The sequence below is a fragment of the Cyrtonyx montezumae genome, unplaced genomic scaffold, assembly GCF_038088225.1.
Source record: "Cyrtonyx montezumae isolate F1298 unplaced genomic scaffold, pur_monq_1.0 scaffold_24, whole genome shotgun sequence".
NCBI classification, from domain to species: domain Eukaryota; kingdom Metazoa; phylum Chordata; class Aves; order Galliformes; family Odontophoridae; genus Cyrtonyx; species Cyrtonyx montezumae.
In genome coordinates, this window is record NW_027071981.1 from 9,657,612 (window position 1) to 9,683,565 (window position 25,954).

The window sequence follows — 25,954 nt, forward strand, 5'->3', positions numbered from 1 at the left end:
CTTGAAGATCAGCATAGGTAAAATATCCCACATCAAACAAGGTGACTGGGAAAGTAACAGGCTGAATACGGTTTAAAACTTACAAGTGGTGAATTTAAGAATAATGTTTTCCTTTTTTCCTTTTGAAAGAAATCTTTGAGAAACTGGGAATCTCTGCTGAAGCAAAGCATCCCCCCTGGCTGAGAAGCAGGCATGAAGCAGGAAAGAAACCACCCTGGTGAGACTGATAGGAAAACTACTCAGAGGACTCTGTGCTGCAGGTTCTCCCATCTGAGGCCGTGTCTGTGTGGTGGCAGATAGGCAATGGCTCCACTAAAACAGAATCTGCCTTTCAGAAATATGCTAGTAAAATTGTTTAGGCTGCCATCACTGGAAATAAGCTTGAAAATGTAACCCAGAAATGACTTGATCCTGTGCCTGCTGAGCCTTGTTCACAACCCACCCCTCAACCCTAAAAACTCTCACCAGTGTATTGAACACTTTCCCAGAACAACAACTCAAGAGTAATGTCTGTGGTTAGAACAGGGAAATAAAAGACATAGGAGAACTGCTGCTATGGATGGGGGAAATGAGAGGCCCTTCCTGCATCATCACCTGTCTTGATTTCCTGGGACTCCTTTATTGAAACAAAGGAGTTAATTTGTCCAAGAAGATGCAACTCACAGAAATACAGCAGAGGCTCCAGTTCCCTTTCAAGTCAAGTCGTATAGGTACATCTGTCTGTTTGCTGGTAAAACCAGCCTTGTCTCCATCATCCAGTCCACAGGACAAAGCAGTATTTCTACATTCCTTCATGACAGACTCTCTTTTCAATCCAGGCTGAGCAGAAACACCACGGGTACAGATAGCAGACAACATGTACCACACTGAAGTCTCTTGCAGCCACTCTATCTCTGCTCTTCCCAGTCCCATTCCTCTGCACTACGTTCCCCATTTCCCCATGCATTTATGATGACGTTCATCCCTGTGCCAAGCCCCTCATTGGAAGCTGTAAGTGCTCTGGGCACTCATACCTTCTCCGACTCAATGGTTGCCTCATATTACACTCCTCATCTCTTCTACAGGTTGTTACAATCATTCCTCACACACCAATCACATTAAAACAATGCTATTTTGACAGAATAATAATAAGGAATGATAAAAATAGGCTGCTATAGCCAATTGAGGCTGGTACTTCCTGTATCTTGAAATGGCCAGGTAGGATTTGACATTTTTAGGAGGAAGAGATGCACTGAGTTGGTAAGTCCAGTGTGGTTGTTGTAATATAGCGGACCAAATATAGCCCTTGGGTGATAGTGAGCATATTTCTTCAGTGCATTATGCTTTCCTCTATGGAAGTAGTCTTGTTATTTATACAATTGAGGAGTATGCCCAACATTTGTAATGTAAATATTTTTAAAGATGAAAGAAGGCAAAAGCAAAAATGCACTGCCACTGAGCACACTGTCTCAGAAATGAAGAGAAACTTAAAATCCTTTTATTTTCCCAGCTAAAAGCAAACGATTAAAGAAAACCTGATAAGAAAATGCAAGGAGGCAAGAGAATAATTACTCTCACCCAGATTTTTCTTACAAACTGAGATTTTTCAGGTGCCCTGATACTTTCAAAGCCTGAAAAAGCTGATAAACATAGGGGACAAATGTTTTTGGTTTCGTGCATTCCACCCCATGTCCTTCTGATGTCATGGGGACACAGCTCGAGAGAGGAGCATTTAGGTGAAATGACCCCAGGTTTTTCAGCTTCAGGCAATCACAAACTGGTGTGATATACATCAGAACTGTGCAAACCAGAGCTTAATTGGGTGAGGCTGTGCCCTGTGCCTGGCAGGTGTACACATTACAATGACTTAAATTGAATTTCTCTTATTTAGCATTGCAGGTCATGCTTAAGTCTATTCTGTACCTGTGGGCTATAATTCAGAATACAAACACTAAATTTGATGCTTGATGAAAGAACTTATGTGCACATAGTGAAAAATAGTATTCCTTGTCTTTCTTTTTTCTTCTCTTCTCTTTTTTTTTTTTTTAATATACTGAATTAGTACCTCAAATCTCTGGCTGGGATTAGGATCTGATTGCTACTGTCCTTGAGTGCGTGATTTAGTGCTATTTCATCTTTTGCAAGATTCTCAATTCAACATATTCAGGAACATGTAAAAATATTCGTGCATGAGCTGCGGTGAGAAATCCTTGTAATTGTTTTAATAGAATAAGTTCTCACATCATAAGCCCAGTTTTCAGCACAAGGGGAAGAAACACTTTTCATAATAATGGTCTGCAGTTTTCTTAGAGATTTTTATTATTTTTTTTATTTTTATTTTTTTCTCAAGTGATTGTTTTAAATAGCAGTAACAGGAAACATGCACCTAGCAAGATCTTATGCTGAAATAGCAACATCACTTTGCTCATGCCATTTTCTCAGCAAAAGCACACAAATAATGATGCCTTGAACTCCTCCCTTATCAATAATTAGGCATCTAGTTTTCACTGCTGAAAGGATCCAGCACACCCAACCTCAGTATCAATGACCATTGGCCTGATACAGAGCTGTAGTAATTTAATCTTTCCAGTAAGAGAAACATGAAAGCACGGCCCTTTTGGGTTTTGCTTTGTTTGTTCTTCCTCTCTGTTTTACTATTAGTAAAGTATACTCAGCAGGCTGGGAGAGAGGTGAAAAAAATAATAATCAAGCTGTTCCCTTGGAAGGTGCAGGCATTATGTGTTCTGCATGGCAGAAGCTGTGATGGATCCGAAAGCCAAGGGTGAGCTCCAGCCGGCTGCACCCTTTGATAAGCACTGCTTGGGCTCCTTGTATTCTCGGTCCTGAGTGTCCTTGTCATCAACAGAGGGAACAAATTAGACAGTGGTGTTGTATGTGTGTGACAGAGCACAGACCTGACTGGAGGGAGCTGAGCAACACAGCAAACACCGTGCTTGGTTTTCATACTGAGCGCTGTGTTATGGCGGAGCTGAACTACCAGCAGGATTAGGTGCGCTCACTTTGCCAGAACATAAGCTTTAGATCTGGATAAAGGCCAGCTGGGTAATTACATTGCATGCTATCAAAATTTTAGAGCCATGTCATTTGCAAGAGAGTCTTATTACTGAGCCTACTGTTATTAAAATATGCCATCACTTCCCTACCTCTTAGTATTTTTTAAAGGCTGCATACAACTGTTTTTATATAAAAAGGGCCAGATGATAGATCTCATCAGAAACAGGGAGGAAGGGAGAAATAGGTCAAAAAGGATGTGCTTTTGTACATCCCTACAGGAAACAATAGAGCACTGGCCCTTGCTTCACTTATTCATGGGTCATAGCTGTCAAATAATGATCAGGACTTTGCATGGCAAAGAGGAAAGAAACAGTCATAAGATCAAAACCACACACTAACCCCCTCCTGCATCAGGAAAGAGAATCAGGAGCAAGTGCTCCCAAAGCTGCAGTATGTTAGGGCTCTGGGGCTGTATCAAGGTGCAGGCCTTACAAACTGGGGGGAAAAAAAATAAAAAAATCCAACTCACCTTGTGAACCACCACATCATGAAATCCTGTAGGGGATATTTGAATGCTGTGTTCACTTATGACTACTTTCTTACTGCAGTTCCCCTTCAATATTACGTCTGAAATTTTCCTGTCACCCCAGTTTTCTTCCCCAGCAGTGATACCTACTCTGAATTGTTGTTCAGAAAAGACATCAGATGCTTACATTCATGGCAGTCACTGCTAAATCCCAGTTCATCTCTAAACGCTGGACCTTGCAAGATAGAAACAGCACCGGATTATGTACTAAATCCCACATGAATACTGGAAAAATGTAGCAAAATACTTTCTTTTTATGAATTTGGGATGAAGAAGTTTTGTTCAGAAAACACAATTGACGATGGCTTCCTAGAAATGTTAGTAGGAAAGCAAATCCTATTTCAGCAGGCAGTAGTCCTTATCTGAACCGAATAAAAGCTAAATCAGGTTTTGCTAGTGAAATAGGAGAGGGTAGCTACAGATCAATGAGAAAAGGATTAATCTTAATAGAACTGGTGAATAAATCTCCATGCATCAATGACAGATTCCAAACTACCCTAATCTGTAGGTTTGCACTAACCCTATCACAACAGGAACTGCTATTAGTCAGGGTACGGTAAGTACATCATTCCAAACCATACTACACCTTCATTTCTCTCACAGTTTCTGTTGGTACTGCAACAAGCACTGCAGCCTTGTGTGTGAACTGGAATTGCTTCAGAATAAACTTGGCTACCACTTCACAGAATCACAGAATGGCTTGAGTTGGAAGGGACTTCAAAGATCATCTAGTTCCAACTCCCCTGCTCACTCTTCATAGAAATGAACACTGCTCTTTTGTTATGTATCCTATATCATGATACTTCCTCCTAGTGATGAGATGCTGTTTAAGCTCCTCGTGATATATCACAGACAGGGCTAGGGCCCTCCTACATACTCCCTACCTCAGACAAGAGTCTTGGTAACTGATATTTCCCCCCAGAAATAAAATGTACCTTCCACTGTTTTTCAGATCAAGACTCCAGAGAAGTGAGGGCTTCAAGACCCAGGAAAAGACTATCAAACTCACAAGTGAACATTTACATAGTGCAAAGTTTACTACAGCACTAAAGCTGACATGATCTTTATCACTGATTCCATAGAAACCAATATTGTATTTCCTCTAGAAACCATTTTTGGGGCCAAAATTATCCCTTTATTTATTTTATACCAAAGCATAGAGAAGTTAGATCTTCCTAGCTAGATGGATTTGTCAGTCCCCCTCATACGGAAGAGTCAGAGCTGTCATTGCTGTTTAGCATAACCACACTTGCATCTAATGGTGGCCTCCAAAAAGGGTCTTCCCTATGAAACAAGATCTACTTATTTACTCAGTCGAGTCTGGAATGACACTTTGATATCCAGGGGCATAAAATTCCCACTGTTAACCATTTAGAAAGCTATTGAAACTGTCAGAAAGGAAAAGCACCTTCAGTCTTTGAGTGTGAAAAGGTTGGTGTCACAAGAAGCAGTTTATTTAGGTCAAACTGGCCTGGTTTTAGAGACTTAAGTAAAGCTAAGTAAGACCAAGGTGAATATCCCTGAAGGAAAGAAAGCTTTGAGGGTGACCTCAAAATCTACTGTTGATCTAAGTTCACTGCAGGCTGCTAAATCCTACACTTACTCATCTAGAACAATTCCAACACCAACTTGGAGCTACTGGCTCTACAACACCATGCTGAAATTAACGTTAATGATCAGTGTTGTGGTTTAAGCCTGCATGTGGCGCAGCATCACACAGTTGTTTGCTCACTCTCTCAACTTTCCAGTGGAATGGGGGAGAAAATCAAAAGAGAAAACAATAGAATTCATGGGTTGAGATAAAACTAAGATAGAACGAAAGATAATTAATATGACAAATGTGTATATATATGAACAGATATAGAAATCAGTGCACCAGCAATTGTTCAGTACCTCCTGACCAATGCCTAGTTACCCTGCAAGGAGTTGAAGAGAGAGCGATGAACTCCCACACTCTTAAAAAACTCTCCTTTTGAATACACTCTATGGTATGGATTATCACTTTGGCAAGTTTAAGTTTGCTTCCTAATTCTGTTCCCTTCCAGTCCTTCATTAGTATGAGCTGAGAAACGGGAATGACCTTGGCTCTGTACTGCACTGATCATTAACAGCTAGAAACAGTGTGTTATTGACACTTTCTCTCCTAGAACCAAAACATAACATCATAACAGACTATTTTCTTTTTCTGAAGAAAGTAGTTCCATCCCAGCTGAAACTAAGACACGAGGAAACAGAAATGCTTTCAGCAACTGAAACACCTTGCTTTGAAGTAACAGAAATACTGAGAGTCCACTGCAACTTTGCACTGATGGTCTAGGCAGAACTGTCCTATGAGCTCAGTAGGAAAGGTGGTTTTATGGATGAGACTAGATGAACATAGTCTGTCTATTTATGGTTGCACAACAAATTTATCTTTTTCTTTTTTCATAAGCAGAGCCTTTTATTTGTACAGACATTAATTACATAAGAGGTCAAGGATATATTGAACAGATTTGAATATGAAATGTGGTGCTCTAAGTCACTCATACAACAGTGCAGAACACCGTGCATGCGTCTATAAGAGCAACCTTTCTTTGTTATTTGAAATGAATAGCTCTTTTGAATAGGAAAAATAGACTTAAAATGACATGCTAGTTCTTGAGGATTTTCTGTTTGTTTATCAGTAGCACAATAACATCAAAAGAACAGATAATAGCTACTTATTTGATTTATTACTTTTTTTTTAATACGTGCACTTACAAAGAGCATACCTTTCAGGAATCACTTGCTTGATGAGATTTCATTAGTGCTATTAAGCAATGCTTGCTGTTTGAGATGATATCATCAGAGCTACCATGCCTCATAGGGAGGTCTTGAGGGAGAGGGATAATACTGGATGCAAAAAGAAATGTAAGAGGTTTTTGACATTCAAGAGAGTAATTGCTCATAAGCACTACCCTTGCTTTTCCATGTGTTTTCTTAGGCATGAAAACTGAAGTCTGCAGGCTTAAAACAGATGAAAGTAAAAACCTGGTGATAAGCAAGTGAAAACAGCAAAGATGCAAATTTTAAATGTGAACCCAAACCTTCCACCATGCAATTCAAATCATAAGCACTTACAAAGAGCATGGGTCAGCAAGGCAATTCAGAGGGCATCTATTCCCAGCAGCTATTAAGATGTATTTGTTTGTTTGTTTGTGAGCCTCATTACAAACATAAGTTGCTACTTCCCTCCTGATTATTAGAGGAGAGCAAGGAAGGGCATATCTGCTCTCTGCTCAATGATCCATGCAGCCAGAGCTATAACCACAGCAGGCAAACTCAGACTGTAAGAAGTGTCCAGCACAGCAAACATTTTAAATGAATCAGTTACGGCTGAATCAAGGTAATCTGTAAAGTTTGTTCCCAAATCTTCTCTCTTGGGAAATAGAAAAGTACATTACGAATGAATGTTTCTGTATTTATTGCAGCTATAATTTTACCATCCTAAGCTAGACAGAGTTGGGTTATACTGAATTTACACAGACTGAAACACGGAAATTCTGCTCAGTGTTGTTCATCACATTGCTGAAACTAGGAGAGTGTATGCAATATGTTAAAAAGCCTACTTGTCACTGTTGACAAGAAACAAATGCATTATTTCTAGAAACAAGAAGTAAATGATCATGGTGCCAGGTGTCTCCAGTACTACGTACAAGTGCTCTCACTACTAATGATTTTCAGCAGTAAATTTTCAGTCTATCTGGACACAACTCACCTATTCTACATATGCAGAGGGGATTATATCCTGCAGCAGTCATCCTTCACCATCTCAGAGCTTGCAAGGTATAACACGAAGATGTGGGATTCATTAGGCCACGAATGCAAATAAGGACTCCACTGGAAAGATATCCAGGAGTGGTGGTAGCATGTAAAACTTGAGAGAAGGATCACAGGCTGTGCCACTCCACATGCACAGAGGAACTGTCTTCAGAAAGGGTAAATCTCATTTGTGCAGGAGAAAGACTTGCTTGAGGGCCCTACAAGGCTGTGAAGTACAGCCCTGCAGCATCAACACTTTCTACTCTATCACAAGTTTCAACACTTTCTGCATACATTCAAGAGAAAACTGCGTTTCAGCCTGCCTTAATTAATTAGACATATGAGCACCATACAGAAATCTAATAAAACCCAAGCAAGCTGAGAAAAGAAAAGGAAAGAGAGAGGCACAGCCGTCAGAGCCATCCCTTGCCATGTGGCTGAAAAGCTCCGGTGCCGCAGAAGTGGGCATGGTGTAGGGGTCAGAAATCTGAGACAAATGAGGATCCCAACTCTTTCTTGCTTTAGAGGAGATGAAAAACATAGCAACACCCATTCTTTCCAAGCACGGGAAAAAAGAAGATACCAGCATGGAAATCATTCTGGAATTGCTTTCTTCTATTATTTTCCACCTTCACTGTTTTCATGCAGGTATGATGGAGACAACACTGTCCTGTTAATACCAGACTATAAAATAAAGAGTGAGCAGTATAATTCCTTCTTCTGTCCACTTTTGGAACCTCAGATTGTTTCTACTGAAGAATTAAATCCTTGTTTACTTCCATTAACAGATGTGGGCCCTACCTAAGCACTTATGGGTAGTGTCCCTAAGCTGTATTCATCAGAGTATAAAGTGGTGTACATTAGGATTTTTTCCACTGTGTCACAGACAATGATTTGTAGACTGACATTAATGGATGTCTGGACCCAGCCTCTGCTCCAGAAGGTGACAAAGACAAAGAACATTTCAACCACAGTGTTTGAAGGGGACCTGCTCCAGCATACTCGTATCGTAATTTAGGGCACTTTTGATCTAAGGGTCTGAAACAAACATTTTTTTTCCATGTCATTTTGTGATTCTAGCTGCAAAAATCCAAGCAAACAAGAAAGGCACAGCACCAACAGAATAACAAAGACATTAAAAAATAACAATGAACTACTGTTTAGATGCTGCTATCTTACTGACTCTGCTTCTACAAGTTTACCTGCTAGCTGCATAGGTACAGGTTGAAAACTTCACCTTGCTCTAAACATGACTTTTTTGTTTGCTCCAAGATATTTGTGGAAAGAACAGAAAAAATATAAAAGGGTCATGAGCATGATTGTACAGATCAGTTTCATTCTGCTCATAGTTGTCTGATAATCATTTTTATTCCAATTATCCCTCCTCATGGCTTTGAGCTGTATGCAGACACCTAGATCTCTTGTTTCTCACAGATGAGTGGCTCTTATCTTGAGGATGGTAGTTCTGCAACACCACAGTCCAACAACCCTCTCCCTCACTTCCTGGGACTTTGACTGCTGATGAAATGTTTTCTAACTTTTTCCTCTCCTGTCCTAAGAACTGATTGTGCAAGTATCAAACCTGACACCACGACACACTAGAAGAGGAAGCATACTCCACCTGAACAACAGCCCACCACAGATAACTTCTCTGACCAGTCTCAAAACTACAGAGGTTGTCACAAGGCCATGCATGAAAAGCAACATGTAAGAGAAAAGGGCAAGTTCTTTACAAGACCATGACCATTTTCCTCACTTTTCGATACTTAAGAAGTAAAGATGCTTGTCTTTTTAGCATTATCTAGCAATGAATAACTATTATTATTGTAACTATTAGTATACTATTATTCCCTGTAGCACCGTCTGCAGTGAAGTTTTATTGGGTCATCAGAAGTGCCACTGCTTTGAGAACTTCTGTTCTCTTTCCTTTCATCATCTTCTCATTTTCTCCAAGTTATGCTTTAATAAATGTCTTCAGAACTTCATCTATTCTTCAGCTATTCTGGAAATGTTTACCTGTACACAAATTCATGCCTGTTCTGTTTGCTGTGGGAATTAGTGGTAGGATGAGAGGTAATGGGTTTCAGTTGCACTGATATATTGGTGCAACTCCTAATATTGGATATTAGGAACAATTTATTCTCATAAAGAACAATGAGGTAGTGGCACAGACTGCCCATGGAGATGCTGGAGCCACCATCCCTGGATGTGTTCAGGAACTGTGGAGATGTGGCACTGAGGGACATAGTGTGCATGGGAAAATGAGTTCATGTCATCATTGGTCCTTCTTTGACCCCTGCTACAGCACAGAGTGGGGAAATGAATGCTGGGACAGTGTAACTTATTTTTTGTCTTTTCAAAATGATTGCTATAGGGAAGAGAAGGGGAAAGGGGAAGGGGGAAAGGGGAAGGGGGAAAGGGGAAGGGGGAAAGGGGAAGGGGGAAAGGGGAAGGGGGAAAGGGGAAGGGGGAAAGGGGAAGGGGGAAAGGGGAAGGGGGAAAGGGGAAGGGGGAAAGGGGAAGGGGGAAAGGGGAAGGGGGAAAGGGGAAGGGGGAAAGGGGAAGGGGGAAAGGGGAAGGGGGAAAGGGGAAGGGGGAAAGGGGGAAGAGGGAATGGGGGATAGGGGGAAAGGGGAAGGATGGGAGAAGGGGGAAGGGGGGAAGGAGGGGGGAAGGGGGAAAGGGGGAAGGGGGAAAGGGGAAGGGAAGGGGGAAGGGGGGAAGGGGGGAAGGAGGGAAGGGGGAAGGGGGAAGGGGAAGGGGGAAGGGGGGGAAGGGGGAAGGGGGAAGGGGGAAGGGGGAAGGGGGAAGGGGGAAGGGGGAAGGGGGAAGGGGGAAGGGGGAAGGGGGAAGGGGGAAGGGGGAAGGGGGAAGAAGGGGAAGGGGGAAGGGGGAAGGGGGAAGGGGGAAGGGGGAGGGAAGGGGGAAGGGGGAAGGGGGAAGGGGGAAGATTTCTCCTTTGCAGTTGGACCATCCCATAGGAGATGAGAGAAGAATCTTCACCTTTTGTAAGGAAGTGTGAAATTGACAACAAAGAGAACATGAATGTCACACTAAAATCTTAAGTTCCTTCTGAATGGCTTGGTAATTTTTGACATTTTGCTAATGACACAGCAATATTTTCACCTGATCAGTCATCAAAATCGAGTTCTAGACAGGAAAGTTCACTACAAAATTTTGAATGCATCTGTATTTTCTTGGTCTCTACCTTTCAGGAGCTGTGGAAGACAGAAGAGACCAGCACCTCTGTTGACCACAGCGTCCAGCAACAGACAGCTGATAAGTATCCCCCTGCATATTCATAGAACAGTCCCCTTAGCTTCTGTTGCTGCTGCAACAGCAATCAAACCTGCTGATAGCAGCTGCCATCAGACTAGAACAAGATCCTGCTTCCCTGTAATGCAAGTCTGTGCTACTGAAAACATAAGGCACGATCCCTAAGGATACACTGACAGCCAAGTAAGCAAGATGTTTGAAGTTTTTAGATTTCATCATACAGAACTCGTATCCCACCTGGATAACACAGCACACCTTAAATCTTCCCACTGTGAGATCTTCTTTCAAATATTACTTAGAAATACAATCAAGAAGGATGTCAAATGATGCTAGTAGACATACAGCTTAAGACATCCCAATGCAGAAGGGATTGCAGATTGAGTGATTGAAAGAAACAATAATCAAGACAACTGACCTCAGAAATACTGAGTAAGATACCTGGAACACGAACTAAGTTCTGATAGAGATGATAGGCTGGGGTTAGTGGTCTGGATTGTAGCTTCATAGCCATAAGGCTGAGATAGAGAACAAGAAGCAAAGGGAGAGAGAGATAAGGCCAGGATCAGATCTGTGGCATGGGAGAGAGATGAGGAGAAAAGAAGCAGTACTGAAGAACTGCAAAGAAAAATGGATGTGAAAGGGCACAGAGGAGCCAGCAGGCTCAGATCTAGATGTTCCTCACCTAGGTGTGTAGGGTTTTGCCACTGTCCACAAAGTAGTACTGCAACCAGGCTACAAACTAATCCATAAGGCTTTAATGACAGTATCCTATCCCCAGTGAGTCAAGTAGAACATTTAGAATCAATCTCGTTTCAATGCTTTTCTTTAAGCAAGATTTTCCTTTTCCTGCTTTATTAACAGTTTCTTGGACCAAAGGAAGAGAACATCACCTGTAGTATTAGTGAATTATCACTTGGAACTAAAGCTCATAATAATAATAAACTTGAAGCTATTTACCTATATAATCAGCTTCAGTCTTAAAATTTTTCCAGTTGCTTTTAGCAATCATGGCTAAACTCAAAGTACAGAGTGGGCAGTAATCACCCCATTAAATTTGTAACATTTTGGCCACAGTTCAAGTTATAAGGAATGCTTTTAATAAACATCATAACCTCTAGACACTTGTCATGCAGAGGAATTGGTTATGCTGCTGAAACAACACAGATGACAATATGTAAGAAAAAAAACACAACAATTTGTAACTGTTGCATGTGCTTGGAAAAATATGCTGTGCCTTCAAGCAAATAAATACTTCAATCTGTAGCCAGGTTCCTGAATTTTGCAAGATCATTCACTGCCAGTTTTACAGACAGAAAACAATTGTGGGGTTGAATTCAGACAGAATTCAGTATAGGACATATTACAAGACTGAAAATAGCTTCGTACTTGGATATTTTCCATTGCTAATAAAGAAAGGTAATGGATTGCAACTGACATGCCTATGAACTTCTATATGCTTTTAAAGACCTTTTAGGACCACGAGAACATGATAGTATCATAGAAATAATTTCATTTTGCTGACTAGACATCTACCAATTAAAGCCCCTGTAAGTAAGAAAAGGTAGGGGGATAAAGGAAAAGTAGATAAATAAATAAAACCACAGCAATTTAGCTACCAGATTTAACTGATTTTTTTTCACCCATCACTGTTTACAACCTCACTGTATATAACATCGATCTTTTATAACTGGTCGATTTTAATTGTGAGAAAAAGGAAAGATTACATGGGAGAAAAATTAACTACCAGAATGGTTTTAGTTGGACCTTTGACTTTTGATATTTTTTTCCACTGGCAAAGGTGTCAAAGAAATTTAAGCTGCTTAATAAGATAGTGAGATAGAGTGGTATCAAGGGAAAAGAGAACATATGTTCATTTATTTGTAACAGTACTGCAAAGTGTTCAACATATTTAAACCAGCAAGACGCACATTCACCACACAATTCCATCAGTAATTTTGGTAGACACCATAAATGCTTCTAATGCACACTTCCCATTACATACAACTATAAACAGCATTTTTATTTATATCAGCAAACTGACCAGAAGATGGCCCCATTGTGAATACAATGCAACTTAAAATTCACCTGAGGGAATGGGCTGATAATCGTGATATCGTGGGTAGGGATGGTGATAGGAGGATGGTTGGACTAGATGATCTTGTAGGTCCTTTCCAACCTAATGAACCTATGAACCTATGAACCTATAACAGAAGATTTCAGTCCTGAAAAGTATGCTAGGTAGGTGTCTCAAAGGGTCATCACTGGAGTGCCCCAAAGTATTTTAATGTTCATAACAAAGTAGTTTGGTGATTATCTATGCAGCTGTATCTTAAAATCAAAAGAACTCACGCCAGTGACAGCCTAATTGCATTACCACGTGCTGTTGCTGCAGATTTGTTTTTCCCCAGGAAACTCAGTTTTAGGGGCTAACCCATGGACACTGTTAAAACCCATGGAAAGACTCCTTCTAGAGCCACTGGATTTTGCTTCCCGCTGTGAAGGACCAAAGGATTGGAGTTTGCAGTTGGCAAGAATCCACACAGTAGCCAAAAAAATGATCCAGAAACGGGCAGTCCTGAGAGCTGCACTCTTACTGAAGCTGCATTGCATGACTGGGCTCTGAGTCTGAGAAAGTGACTACAGAGCACGAAGGGCGAGCTCATAAAGAGCAGAGAATTCAGAGCACTGGGTGAGCTTGAGCCTCAGCCAAGCAAGGCATGCCTGCCTACCTGAAACATGCAACAAAGCGATAAGCAAGAACAGTCTTGGGATGCTCACCTAACTGCTCACAGCACCTTGCACTCTTCTAAGGTGCTTTCAGAACAGTAGTCACAAATTTGTGTCTTCATTTCCACTGCAATCGACAGGAAGGAATAAAACCTCATTTCACAGCATTTATGAATGTACTTCTTCCTTTACAATTGGTATCTTGGGAAGCCAACTGTACTCCTGCTATCACTAGTGACAATAAATGGATGCTGCTTTCTGGCTGGAATGGCACCGGCTATTTTTCAAGGTTTGTGCATGCAAAAGACCACTTCTGTTGCAGATCATTACTATTGCCCAGGATAACAATAGTGCTATGTGAAAGTGCTGATATCTGAAAATAGAAGCCACAAGAATCTATGAAATGCAGTAGCTTCATACTCTTAAGTAGGTAAAAATGTCTTGTTTCCAGAAGTCTTTCTCCCTTTCGATCTTCTTCCAACCCCCCCAAAAAAAATAAAAAAAAAAAAAGGATATAAAAGAAAAACATTAAAGAGATATTAAACAGATGAATTTGACTTAAATCAGTTAACACTTTAATCCTTAACTCCATAACTCCCTTTCCTACCCATGTACGGAAAGAGTAGTGACTGGGAAGGGTTCTGAGTCAAGGCAAGAACCATAAAATCTGAGAGGTACATAGTACAACTTGCAATCAAACTACTGTGCAAGGATATACCATGACTCAGTCTGAGTACTAAGTAAGATACATCCCTATACTAAATAATTGGTAGCTAGTTAAAGAACTAAAAAACCCACAGGCCATTTACAACCCAGCTCCATGTCCTGTGAAGTGTAGCTGAGTAATTCCGTTGAAGGCACTGACCATTTGAAAATCAGAGACAAAAAGAATTCCTCAAGGGGACTGCTCTTGGTTTAGCTCCTTTCCCAGCTTTTAAATATTGAAGCAGATAAAAAGTTAAGATTGAATGCAGATTTTCTGAACCTAATATATACTATAGGCAGGCAATAAAATGTTTATTCAAATAAGAAAGAACAGTATATCAATAGTTATAACTTGAGTGTTTGATTTTAATTCAGACAATCAGATAAAGTTAAACATGGTGAGCTTGCTGCCAGGTACAAGGAATACTCTGTTGTCTAGGCAAAAATCCTTCCTGTGTATCCCCAAAATAGAGAAATCTTATCACTTGGCACAACAGAACCTAGCTTTTCAGATTACAGATGACAAGAATCCCTACATTAAGGTTTCCTAAATCCAGAACCCTCATCACCATATTCCACAGCTGGAACAGCATAGATATCTAGCAGCTGGCTGCAGAAATACCCCAAACAGCCAATTGACACCAAGCAGCTCAAACCTAATTGCCAAAGCTGCCTTTATCCTGTCATAGCAGGGGAAATTGTCATTTTTTTGCTCCATGGGTCAGTAGAGAGGGATGACCTCAAAGCATACAAGAAGTGGTGATTACCACAGTGGACCTTTGGAGTGCATGGGGTGGAAAGTCAGTTGTGACTCATTTTTAACAGAGAAAATGAATTACTACTAAATTGCTCGTTCCACTCCAAACCCTCATTTATTTTCTGGGTGAAAGGCTGAAGTGCAGAATATGAAGAAACAACCATATTATTGTAGAATCATAGGGGTTGGAAGGGACCTCTGGAGATCATCTAGTCCATTGGTCTAGAACCTGTAAAGCAGGTTCCTTACAGTAAGTTGCACAATAAAGCATTCAGGTAGGATGGTTTTGAATGTTTCCCAGGTCCTCCTTCTTGCCCTTTTTGAGAACTGGAGTGACACTGTCTTTCTTCCAGTTTTCAGGCACCTCTCCTGCTCTCATGAACTTCCAATGTTGATATAGAGCACAGGTGCATCCCACTGGGATCTGTGGATCTGTATGCATTGATTTTGACTAGATGACCTCCCCCTGTCAGATCCTCCTTGGACAAGAGAAGTCTTTATTTCCCCAGACTCTCTATCTTTTCAACAAGATCTGGGATTTCCAAGGAGCAGTCTTAGCAGTAAAGACTGAAGCAAAGGCATTCAGTAACTCTGCCTTCTCAGCAAAGGTTACAAGCATCTTGAAGAATTATAATCAGAAAGATAACATGTATTTTGAGTAACAGAAATTCTTTTGCATAATTCTTGTAGGCTTCAGAAGTCAAAGGTTTTGTCTAGCAGTAATCTGTCATTTTGGATACCAGGCCTTCTGAAGGAACAGGCCATTGTTAGAATCTTCACAATTTAGATTGGAGAATCAGATTAAAATTCCCCTTTGAAACAGGTTTCATAAAAGGCTGCCTGAAATATTCAGTGGGCAGAATTCTAGTTGTTTGGAATGAAGAACAGTTCTGAGTCCCTATTATTTTACACCATGTTTATAAGATAGGGAACATGTAAAGCCCAAGAGGACGAAAAAGATTTTGAGTGAAATTACAGTATTTCAGATTGCCAAACTGTCAGATTAAAACCACCTTGCTGCAGCTGACTTTGAATGTCTCATTCCTCCTCAGTTAGAGAGGAAGCCTCACTTCCACATATTTAACTGACAATATTCCAATCCATTTTTCCTAGTACATAGAGTCACATATATTCAGGAGCTTGAAAGGAAGTTTTGAAGAATAAAAATAAAGAGAGAATTAAGACATTTGAAAGATGAAATTACCATTCTGAGATGCCAAAAAGTGCATATTTGTAAAGCATGTTTTTCAATTTCTTTATGAAACAGTCAATACAATCAGTTTCATATTTTCATACTTTGAAATACAGATTTCTTTTCCCGTGATATAAGTGTTAATTTTAGGGTTCATTTAAATTCATAAACCTGAAGATGGTGATATTTTAGATTTGTGTACTCATAAGAGTAAGATATTTCTTTAGCAGTTCAGACACTGACTTTATTCACTAGATGCAGCTAGTGTTTTATTCATTCACATATCAATACCTGCATTTCTCACAACTATTCCATCATTTGCTAGACATAGAGTCATCACTCAGTTTTTTGTGGTTATGCTTAGATCCAAATACTAGACAGCAATGATGGTTTGGTGCCTTTCCTGAGGATTTATTACATATATTTTCTTCCATGCATTTGTTCTTCAGCTGAAGAAATGCTAACAAGATACAAACAGATATTAGGCAATTCATATGACTACCTAAGCCCACTCAGTACTTATATCTGGAATGTGGATAAATGCTCATGGCTTGACCCCACCAGGCTGTTTATCTTACATTTTATAACTGCCATCTTGCACTCTCCCTAAAGCATCTTACTTTAATTATAACTGATGAGCTAGGCTGCATACCAGGTTGTAAGCCAGACAGTTTAGTAAAGGAGCCCAAAATACAAGAGTGATTTATTAATGTTTTGGGCACACCATTTCTGAACTGTGGAACGAGAGCTCTGTGACACTCCCCACAGTCCAGGTCTTTCAGTGAGCCCTCTGGCAGCATCCTGCCCATGGCCTATAACAAGACCTTGGCGCACGCCCTTTTCCTGCAAGCTGTGGTATCTTCCTGAAAAAACTATGCTGGGGACATATCTGAATTTACCTAATCCCAGTGTAGGCAAAGCCATTGGGTTGGTATTTAGATTTGGAGCAACAGACTTGTAGTCAGAAGAGCTGTAATACCAGGCTGGGGTTTCAGAAGTTCTAAATTAGAAGAATAAGATGATATTAAGGAATTTTATAAAAAACAGAAAACAGAACAAAAAAGCTGACTATGTATGGGTTTCCTCTGTATGATCATCTAGCCATGATATTTTAGAGAAGAATTCAGTCTGACCTGTCAGGGGAGTAACAAGGAACCGATCTCAGCCTATCCTTGAGTACCAAAGTAATCTGATAACTTCATTTTCTGGTACCAGAAAAATCATCTCTTAACAAAATAAATCTGTAGAGAAATACAAGCTCTCACCAACATGTTCTTCAACAGCACTACAAGTCAGGAGCAGGCCTTCTGTAAACTATTTTAGGAAAAGCATCACATGAATCATGTCAGTACAGCACTTGGGGGGCCACTAATTCTCTAATCTTGCAGGTCCAGAAGCAACCTCAAAGGACCTCTGTGTTATTTAATGTCAGCCTCCTGCCCCGGTCTCTGACAAACACCTGGTAACACTGAAAATTTGTAACACCAACAATGAGCTCCACAGCTGAAGAGGAGAAACAAGCCTTCCATATCAAAAGCCACCCTGCTCCAGGGACAAAAAGCATACCTCAATCCTGCTTACTCTTAGCCACGAGGAATTCGCCTCCTGTGTCCCACAGTTTGTTTCCACAATCACTTTATTAAATAACACCTCTTGTTCTCTTTCACACAAGCAATGGAGAGTCCCTGCAATACATCAGCATAAATTTCTTTACGACTTTTACTTTTGAATCTGATGCTTTGCAAGCACTCATCAAAACTACAGAAATCAGAATGGAGTTACTAATAGTTTCAAAAGAGGTCATTCAACCATGTTTAAGTAACTTTTTTTAATTAAGTATTGAACACTGGGTAGATTACAAGAAGATAGCAGAACAGATAAAGAATAGTGTTAGAAATGCAAAGAGAAACCTTGAAAATAGAAGTTAAAAGCCATGCTAAACAACCCCTTTTTCCAACATTACAAATTAAGAGATCAAGGAAGGGGAAAATGAGAACATTAGATGCCAGAACAATAAACTGAATTACTTGGGGTGGCAAAATGCCTGAACTATTACATTTTTGTGTTCTCAGTAAGTTTTCAAAAGGAAATGATGAAAAGTGTTTATCTATCTATTTATTTATTTATTTAGCGTGTGTGTGGCAGCAGATCCCGTTGCATGAGGCTACAAATATCAGGGCAGGAGTTTACTGTGAAAAACTCAGTTAAATGTGTGCCAGGAACCTAACCCTGCTATCTGCCTCTGATAAAAGGTGGCAGGAAAGTTCTTGTGTTTCCTGCATTATTACTCCTTATTAAACTATATTTCTGTTAGTGTGTGATGTGAGGAGACACTTACACTGTGCTATGTCAGGTCATGTCAAGTCCCATCAAGTCTTATGATGGGAGACAGCTTGATATAACCTGACATGGTGCATATTAGTGCCAATGGAAAAAGCCAAAAATGGCTTGACATTTAAATAAATACACCCCATGTGCTGATGCACAGCAAGATCCAGATGTGTCTTTATCCTAAAGCTCTGCAAATATATCACTCATAAAAAGCCATGGAGTTCAGAGAAAAAACAACAACACATAGAACACATTCTAAGAAGCAGACATCTATTGACATTCATGTCTTGATCTATTAAATATGATGTGATTCTATGAATTAAGGAAACATAATTATCTTGGATCAATTTATTTCCAAGACTGTTCAAAATATTCCCATGCAAATCTGCAGTAAATAAAGCAATGGAAAAAGCTGATCAGATGTACTCAAGGTTAAGATTATCTTTCTCATCTTCCTCAGTACTGTCTCTGCTGCTCATTACAGCTGCTCTGTTAGGTCCAGTAAGTTTTAGCTTACATTCCAGAGACACTCAATCCACAGAGGTGTAGATCTTTCAGCTTAGCCCTCCCTGGTGCAGTCTACCCAAAACCCATGCTGAGAAACTGAACTGACCCAATCTGTCTGCATTTACATTGAAGAGTTGCCTTCATTTTGTTATGAGACATCTCCAGGTTCAAACTGAGAAAGGGAAAAAAAATAAAAAGGATGTGTAAAGCATACTATAGGAGGAAGTGAGTACAGAAACATATTAAGTGAGAAGGATTTGGTTTCACTGGCCTTGTCACTCCTTGTAATGGCAATTGTAGTAACATTGATCTTTTCACTGCTGAAAGGACTCCAATGCATGCAAATGAACTGTCAAGTCCTGGAAAATATTTTACCCATTCCTCAGTCTGAATGGTTTGATGAAGTTCCCTCTTTTTTTTCCGCTGTGCCTTCAGTGCCTTACAGAGATGTAGAGGGTAGTTCGTTGTGCCTGCTCTTAACCAATGCATCCACTGAGAATAAACTGGCAGGAAGCCCTACAGAGAGCACAGGTGTACCAGAAGAAAACCCTATGCTTGGTCTCAAGAGTATTATATCCGCAGTTCAGAGAAACTCACCAGCTTTGGCTTTTGTGTACCTACATCAGTCATTCCTCACACAGTTTGCCTACACTGTATTTGTTCATGAGAACTCAACCTTTTAGGCACTTACGTTGACATAAAGGTGCACAAAACTATGGAACTAAGAGATAACCCCAACGATCACTGCTCAAACTTATTGCTTGCCTAAAATTGTAAGACTGATATGCGTCACTAAAAGAATCACAGGCACATGGGAGGGGTTGGCAAATACAAGCCTTCAGTCGTTTTTAAGATCGTTAGCACCTTTTCAAAGAGAAAAGAAAAAAAAACTTACATATACTGCATAGATCTTTCCCCTCATCCATATTAATAGCTGCCCCACAGGATTCCACAACAGTTACATTTTTATATAGAGCATTCAAAGAGGAAAATAATACTTTTGTCCTTAACTTCGCCATGAACAGATCTCAAGTACTTCAATAATACTTTAAATATTTAAATACCATTGCTAAAGAAAGTTTTACTGAGCATTAGACCTTGGATCCTTATATAGCAAGTTGCTCCCTGCTTAAATAAATACCTTTCCCATCCATTTCTCAGGGATCATAAGAAGACCAAAGGTGGATTTTGGCATCAAGAATGATTTATTCACACAAAGCAGTTTAAATGCAAGCAATATATTCCCGTCATCCAGTCAGCTGACAAAATGTCAGCCGTCTTGATCAGTTGTTTCAGAGCCTCCTGCCAGCTGCCATCAATCTTTGAAATAAACACTATAAATAAAACTGCATAGGCAAACAGCTGCCAAAGAAACCAGGGGTTAAAGGCATTTCACCTCTTATGCAATTAAGTGCCAATGGCTATTTTGATCAGAAGCCTAAATTCAAAGTGAATGGCAGAGTTTCAGCTGGGGAAGAGATGAGGGTTTCTCTCTCTCTCTCTCTCTCTCTCTCTCTCTCTCTCTCTCCCTCTCCCTCTCTCTTCTTTTTTTCTTTTAAAGCACAGCCAGCAGTAAAACCTCCCTAAACCCTTTGGTCTCACCATCCTGTGGACTGGCCGCAGCAACATACTACTAAAGGATGCCCTATGCCTACAAAGCAAAGCAAAATCCTTACTGTGGTCTGAACCGAGCAAAGATAATAAGGCAAACATGAATTAGGGACACCTAGCAGTGTGCAGCCAAACAGGCTGGCTTGGCTGAGCATGTGGAGATCAAGCACTGCCCAGCCAATGCCTGCAGCTCACCTGAAGGCATCCATAAACACACTGCTCAGGCTCACCTACAGCCAGGGATTTCCATCAGACTAGCAAGACCTGGCCCAAGTGTTCTCTTACACATACAGCCAGAGGAGCAGGGCCAAGTTTGAGGGATTGCCCCTTAAATGTGCATGGCTCTTTTCCCTTTTTGCTCTGTCAGCCTCACCTACGCACTGGAGGAGGGAGAGAGAATAGGGCCCTATGTGTGGCTTAAGAGAAGAATGGGAAATAATGGCAGCAGAAAATCAAAATAATTCCCCAAAGGGTCCCTTGTAGAAATCTGTCTTATTTTTAAAACATCTAAAGTGAAAGAGGAGAAGGTGGTATGAATAAAAGTAAGGCCATTGAAAGAACATTAAGAACATAAGCAAAAAGACAAAGAGAATATTATAGTATACAGCTAATAGAAGAATCTGATAGCTACACATCCATCAGTATCCATCAGTAGCTATTGGCTGCTCCTTTCTAACTCTGTACAGACAAGTCAGTAGACAGTATGTGCTTGTTTCATCAGTACATATACTAAAACTGGAATGATACAGAGAAGATTAGCGTGGCTCCTGCACAGGGATGACATGCAAACTTGTAAAGAGTTCCATATTTTTTCTCCCTGTTTGTTACAGGGGGTTTGGACTAGACAGCCATTAAAGGTCCCTTCCAGCTTGAACAACTCTATGATTCTAAGTCTTGGTACAGGAAAAGAAGCCCACCTGTTTTCTTCCTGCTATATCTGCCATCTTTCCATTGTCCACCTAGTCGACACAAAATAAATGCTATCATCTCTTTTCCAAAGAAAGGTGTTATAATAGCTAAAGTACTCAAGTAACTTTCAAACTTCTTTGCACAAATAAATCCTGAGTGTATATTGCCAAAATTGTCCTCATTTCAAGCCCCACACAAATTTTGTTTCCACCTTGCAAAATAATATCTAGTTACTGGCTGAGTTGGCAATTGTCTTCTAATCCTCACAGGCTTTATTGCACAGTTCCCAGCCTAAATAATAATAACATCCTTCTTAGTATGTCAGGGATCTATTGCTACTGAGAGGATTGATGTAGCAGTGGAAACTCTATGATAAAAAAGTCTTAATATACAACTTAATATTGTAAGGATTACCAAACTACACTGATTCAAGAAGCTCCCAACACTTGTCTTTTGAGGCTGTGGCTATAACACTTGGGAGATGTTTAAATGACAAATGGTCCTAGGTTTCCTAGTGGCACTGCACAGTTTTCTGACTGCATCTGGAGGCTGAGTGCAATAAAGAAAACTGTTTTTCCCTTGGAGGATTAGCTCTTGGATGTTAAGAAGGGTATTATCAAGTGCTCACATCTTAACTTTTAGCAAGGTTAAGTACATTATGGTTCCTGAGTGTCTTAGAAGAGAAGTCTACTAAGTAAACCTGCAGGTGACTGCACCTATGGGCAGGAGTGAGAAACTGACACTTAATGAGGCTATATTTGGATAAAGGTGAAGGCAAACCGAGTGGTATAGAAGTCTGAAAGCCAAGCATCAATTAAATTGGTTCCAGAAACATCTTCCAATGTCCAGATCTGGGAATAATACATACTTCTATATACTGGAAGGGAATGTGCATACTGAAGCACAGGCCTTAACTACAATCCAGCAAATCCCTAAGTGACAGAGATAGCAGCACTGCACGGTGGGCAGAAAGTATGCCACCAAGAACACAGTATGGCATTCAAGCCAGGAGGAGGAGCAGCACAGTTTTGGTTCAGAGTTAAAGAGCAGGAATATGACTCTTGTAGAGCCAAAGAGACCTCCATAATTTCATATGATCCAACAGATGTCCAAGCTCAGACATATCCTAGAAAGGATGAACTCCCCAGAAGGGCTACAGCTGTTCATAACTGCCAGATCTCTTGGGTTCTCTGGACATAACTAACCTGATCCTTCTGGTGGTTTCTAACTTCCATGAAACCCAGCATCTACTGCAAAGGCTGAAATATTCAAATGTGATCCACAGAGCTTTTTCTATCAAGCCTGCTTCCAACCAGCATTTGGCACAGCTGATGGGGCTAACCCTGGAGGGTTTAGAAAGCACACAATTCCACACAAACATCAACACATGGGTCCTTTACTTACACAGGCATATTTCTGGTCTATCAAATCATCATATGCAGGAGCATTCATTAGGGAAACCAGCACCATTTTGTCCTCACCGAAGCTGCATTTGGCTTGTTTTCACAGTATCACTTTGGCAGGATTCTTTTGGCCAGTCTAAGAACAGATTTGGAGAGGAGGCAATTACAATGTGTGTCTGCTGCTCAAGGGAAATGCCAAATTCCCTTTTCTGTGGATGACTTCTCTAATTGCTACTATTATTTCTCTCTGTTGCCTGTAAAAATCAGGATGAAATCCTGGTCCCATGGAAACCAATGAAAAAATTCATATTCATGTCACCATGGTTTCACCTCTGGTTTTCCAGATGTTTTATAATCCAGTCTTGCCAGCTTCATTCTCTCAGATCTTTGTACAGCACCTGTATAACAGAGTAGGGCTTGCCTTGCCATATTGTGTTTGATGGAAATTTACCCCCGTGTCCTAATTATGAATCATCACTCAGTATCCCACTATCCTTTCTCTAACAGAAAATGATGTTGCCTGACACACTTTACACATTATACTGCATTATTTATATCAGGTCAAAATTTGCTGTGGGAATTGCTAATTGGAAGAACAGCCACTGCCTGTGTTTTTCCTCTAGGCAGACTGGTGGGCAATATAATATTGCAAAGGAGACTGTTTCACCCATTCATAGTTGGTACAGCCCATTTCCTTTCAAAAATCTCCTATTAGCTGTCTCCTGGTCTTCCTTTCTACACATCACACAGTCCCAACACAACTTGCTTCTGTGCTTTGGGTGCTGCAGTCTCTCCTGAATCCTATGGGAATGGCAACCAGCCAAGGCTGGAGCTCCAAGCCTGGGGAGGAAGACAGGTGTTGAAGCACAACAAGCATGAATAGCTGCCAGAACAGTGGGCAGGAGAACAGAGGGCTCCAGACGTGCACCTCACTGCTACGGTTCAGAGATCATAAGGCTGGATGTACAGTCTGCTTCTGGGCCATCAAAAACAAACCACTACCAGTCATGGAGAATTGGTTTATATGCTGAATGCCAAGGAGAGTTAAAATAGGTTACCTACACATGGCAAGTTGTGCTTTTAAACACTTTTAATGGAAGCAAATAATTAAAAACTTTTCAGTTGACCAATATTTTTAAGACTGGAGTTTTAATTATTAAAAGGAAAATGGTTAAGAATTAATCTTCACAATTATTTTTGTTGTTGCCATAATGCAGTCTCTCTCTCTTCCCATGCCAGTAACTGAATTCCATGAAATTAAGGACTTTTTTAATACGAAAACAGTCACTATTCTTTCATGTTTAAGGGACAAGCAACATTCCTCACTTATTAAGCATACAATTAAAAAACATAAAAAATTTAATTCTTCTTACATTTAATTGTTAAGGTCAATGCCAATTATAATATGGGAGTACTTTAATTTAAAGTTTTGTCTCCTACATTAGTTTTCATTAAGGCATTAAATGAAAAGAAATCAGTGTTAAAGACAAAAAGAGATTGCCAGTGAACCAAGCAGGCAGTGTCTGCTAGTACTGCTAAATGCACCAAAGGGAGATTGCTCCCACAGACTCAAGTGACACAGGAATTATCTGGGGATGAGAAAAAAAGGAGTCTGGAAAATTCCACACAACTCTTATCTGCTGGACTTCATCTCTGCTCTAATATGAGAGACAAAATAATAACATTAACAGCATGATAAAGCCCGTTCTCACCCTCCAAACATCATAAACAATGATCTTAAAGGAAAGGAAAAATACGTATCAGTCACAGAGAAGACTATAGAATATGACAGCTTTAATCTATTATTTTATTTCTTCAAGAACTATTTCATTTACACTTGTAAAGAAAAATGTGATTAGTTTTGCTCAGAGACTAAGTGGGCCAGTACAGAATCTTGTATTATGCCTAAAACAGAAATGAAGTTATAGTAACTTGAAATTTCTCCAGTCACACATGGTACTGCACTCAAAGATTAAGAAATTGTATGTACACCATTAAATATGCATATTAGTTAGTTAAATTAAGGTTAGGAAGACCTAGTGCTAGGCAGGATCTGTGGAGCCAAGGCTCAGGCAGATGCCACTGCATTGGCTGTGCTTTGGCAATATGACAAGCCCTACTAAAATTTAAATTAAATTAAAAAAAGCTCAACATGCCGTCCAAGTATAATCACCACAATGACACCTGTCCAGAGCTGTGTATGCCTGAAGCCACAGTGCCCTGAGTGCTGCTGGAATGCTACTTGGAATGGGGTGCTGATCCTAAAATGAATTACACTGGCAGCAGGTAGGGCAAGTGTGACAGAGTGTGAGACAAGCAGAGAGAAGAGTATACCAGCCCTGTTTCCAGCCCTCATAGCTGACTACTCCTCTGCTGAGATGAATAGTGGGAACTGCCTTGCAGCTGTTATGGCCTCCTGAGTGGGGTAAGGACATAACTACCTGGAAGAACTAAACTGGCTCTTCCTCCCTCCCATTGTAGGATTTAAGGGTTAAAAAATTGCCCTACAGTAGCAAAGAATTTCCAGTAAAGGTGCTGCTCTTTTTATTCCCTGGTTAGACACAGTGGGAACAGCAGTCCCACAGCTGCTGTGAAGCTGTCATGACTCTAATGACAACCCAAACAGTTATATGAAATGTACTGTGCCAACTGTGCATATATGACTGTGCAGAGCAAAGCTTGCCAGTGTAACTACCCTTATTAAAAATAAGTTGAATGTGAGATGGAAGAGCCATTACAGCTAGGGAATGCTGCTACGAATTAAGCAAAAATCCCTGCATCATCCATGTCACTTCTAGACACTAGTATGTGAGAATGCTCAGCTTGGCACATAGTGAGGCAGTATGCTATGTGTAATGGAGAAGAAAAAGGCGGTGAGGCTTCCAGGGGAAACAATAACAATAGGAAAGGGAAGGAGACATATGGTAGAGATGGAAAAACAGGGAAAAGTTCAATCTGGAAAGGTAGGAAAAGGAAAATAAGATAGGAACATGAGAATTAGGGCAAACACAGGGATTAAAGAATAAGGAATAATTATACTAATTATTAAAAGTATTATTAAGTACAGTTAAAATGAGTGCTTTCCAAAAATATTTTCTTCAGGCAAATGTTTTTTTGCAGTTGTCATATACTTTTCCTTTGGGAAGATGGATCAGATTTTAACAACATCAAAGATG

The 25,954-nt window shown here is 40.3% G+C and overlaps 1 non-coding gene across 1 annotated transcript; it reads left to right on the top strand.

The window, feature by feature from the left end:
* Positions 1–21,171: 21,171 nt before the first annotated feature.
* LOC136050654 (U6 spliceosomal RNA) lies at positions 21,172–21,278 on the top strand. The gene has a single exon (XR_010622415.1). It is a non-coding gene; the product is annotated as a U6 spliceosomal RNA (small nuclear RNA).
* The last annotated feature ends 4,676 nt before the right edge of the window (positions 21,279–25,954 follow it).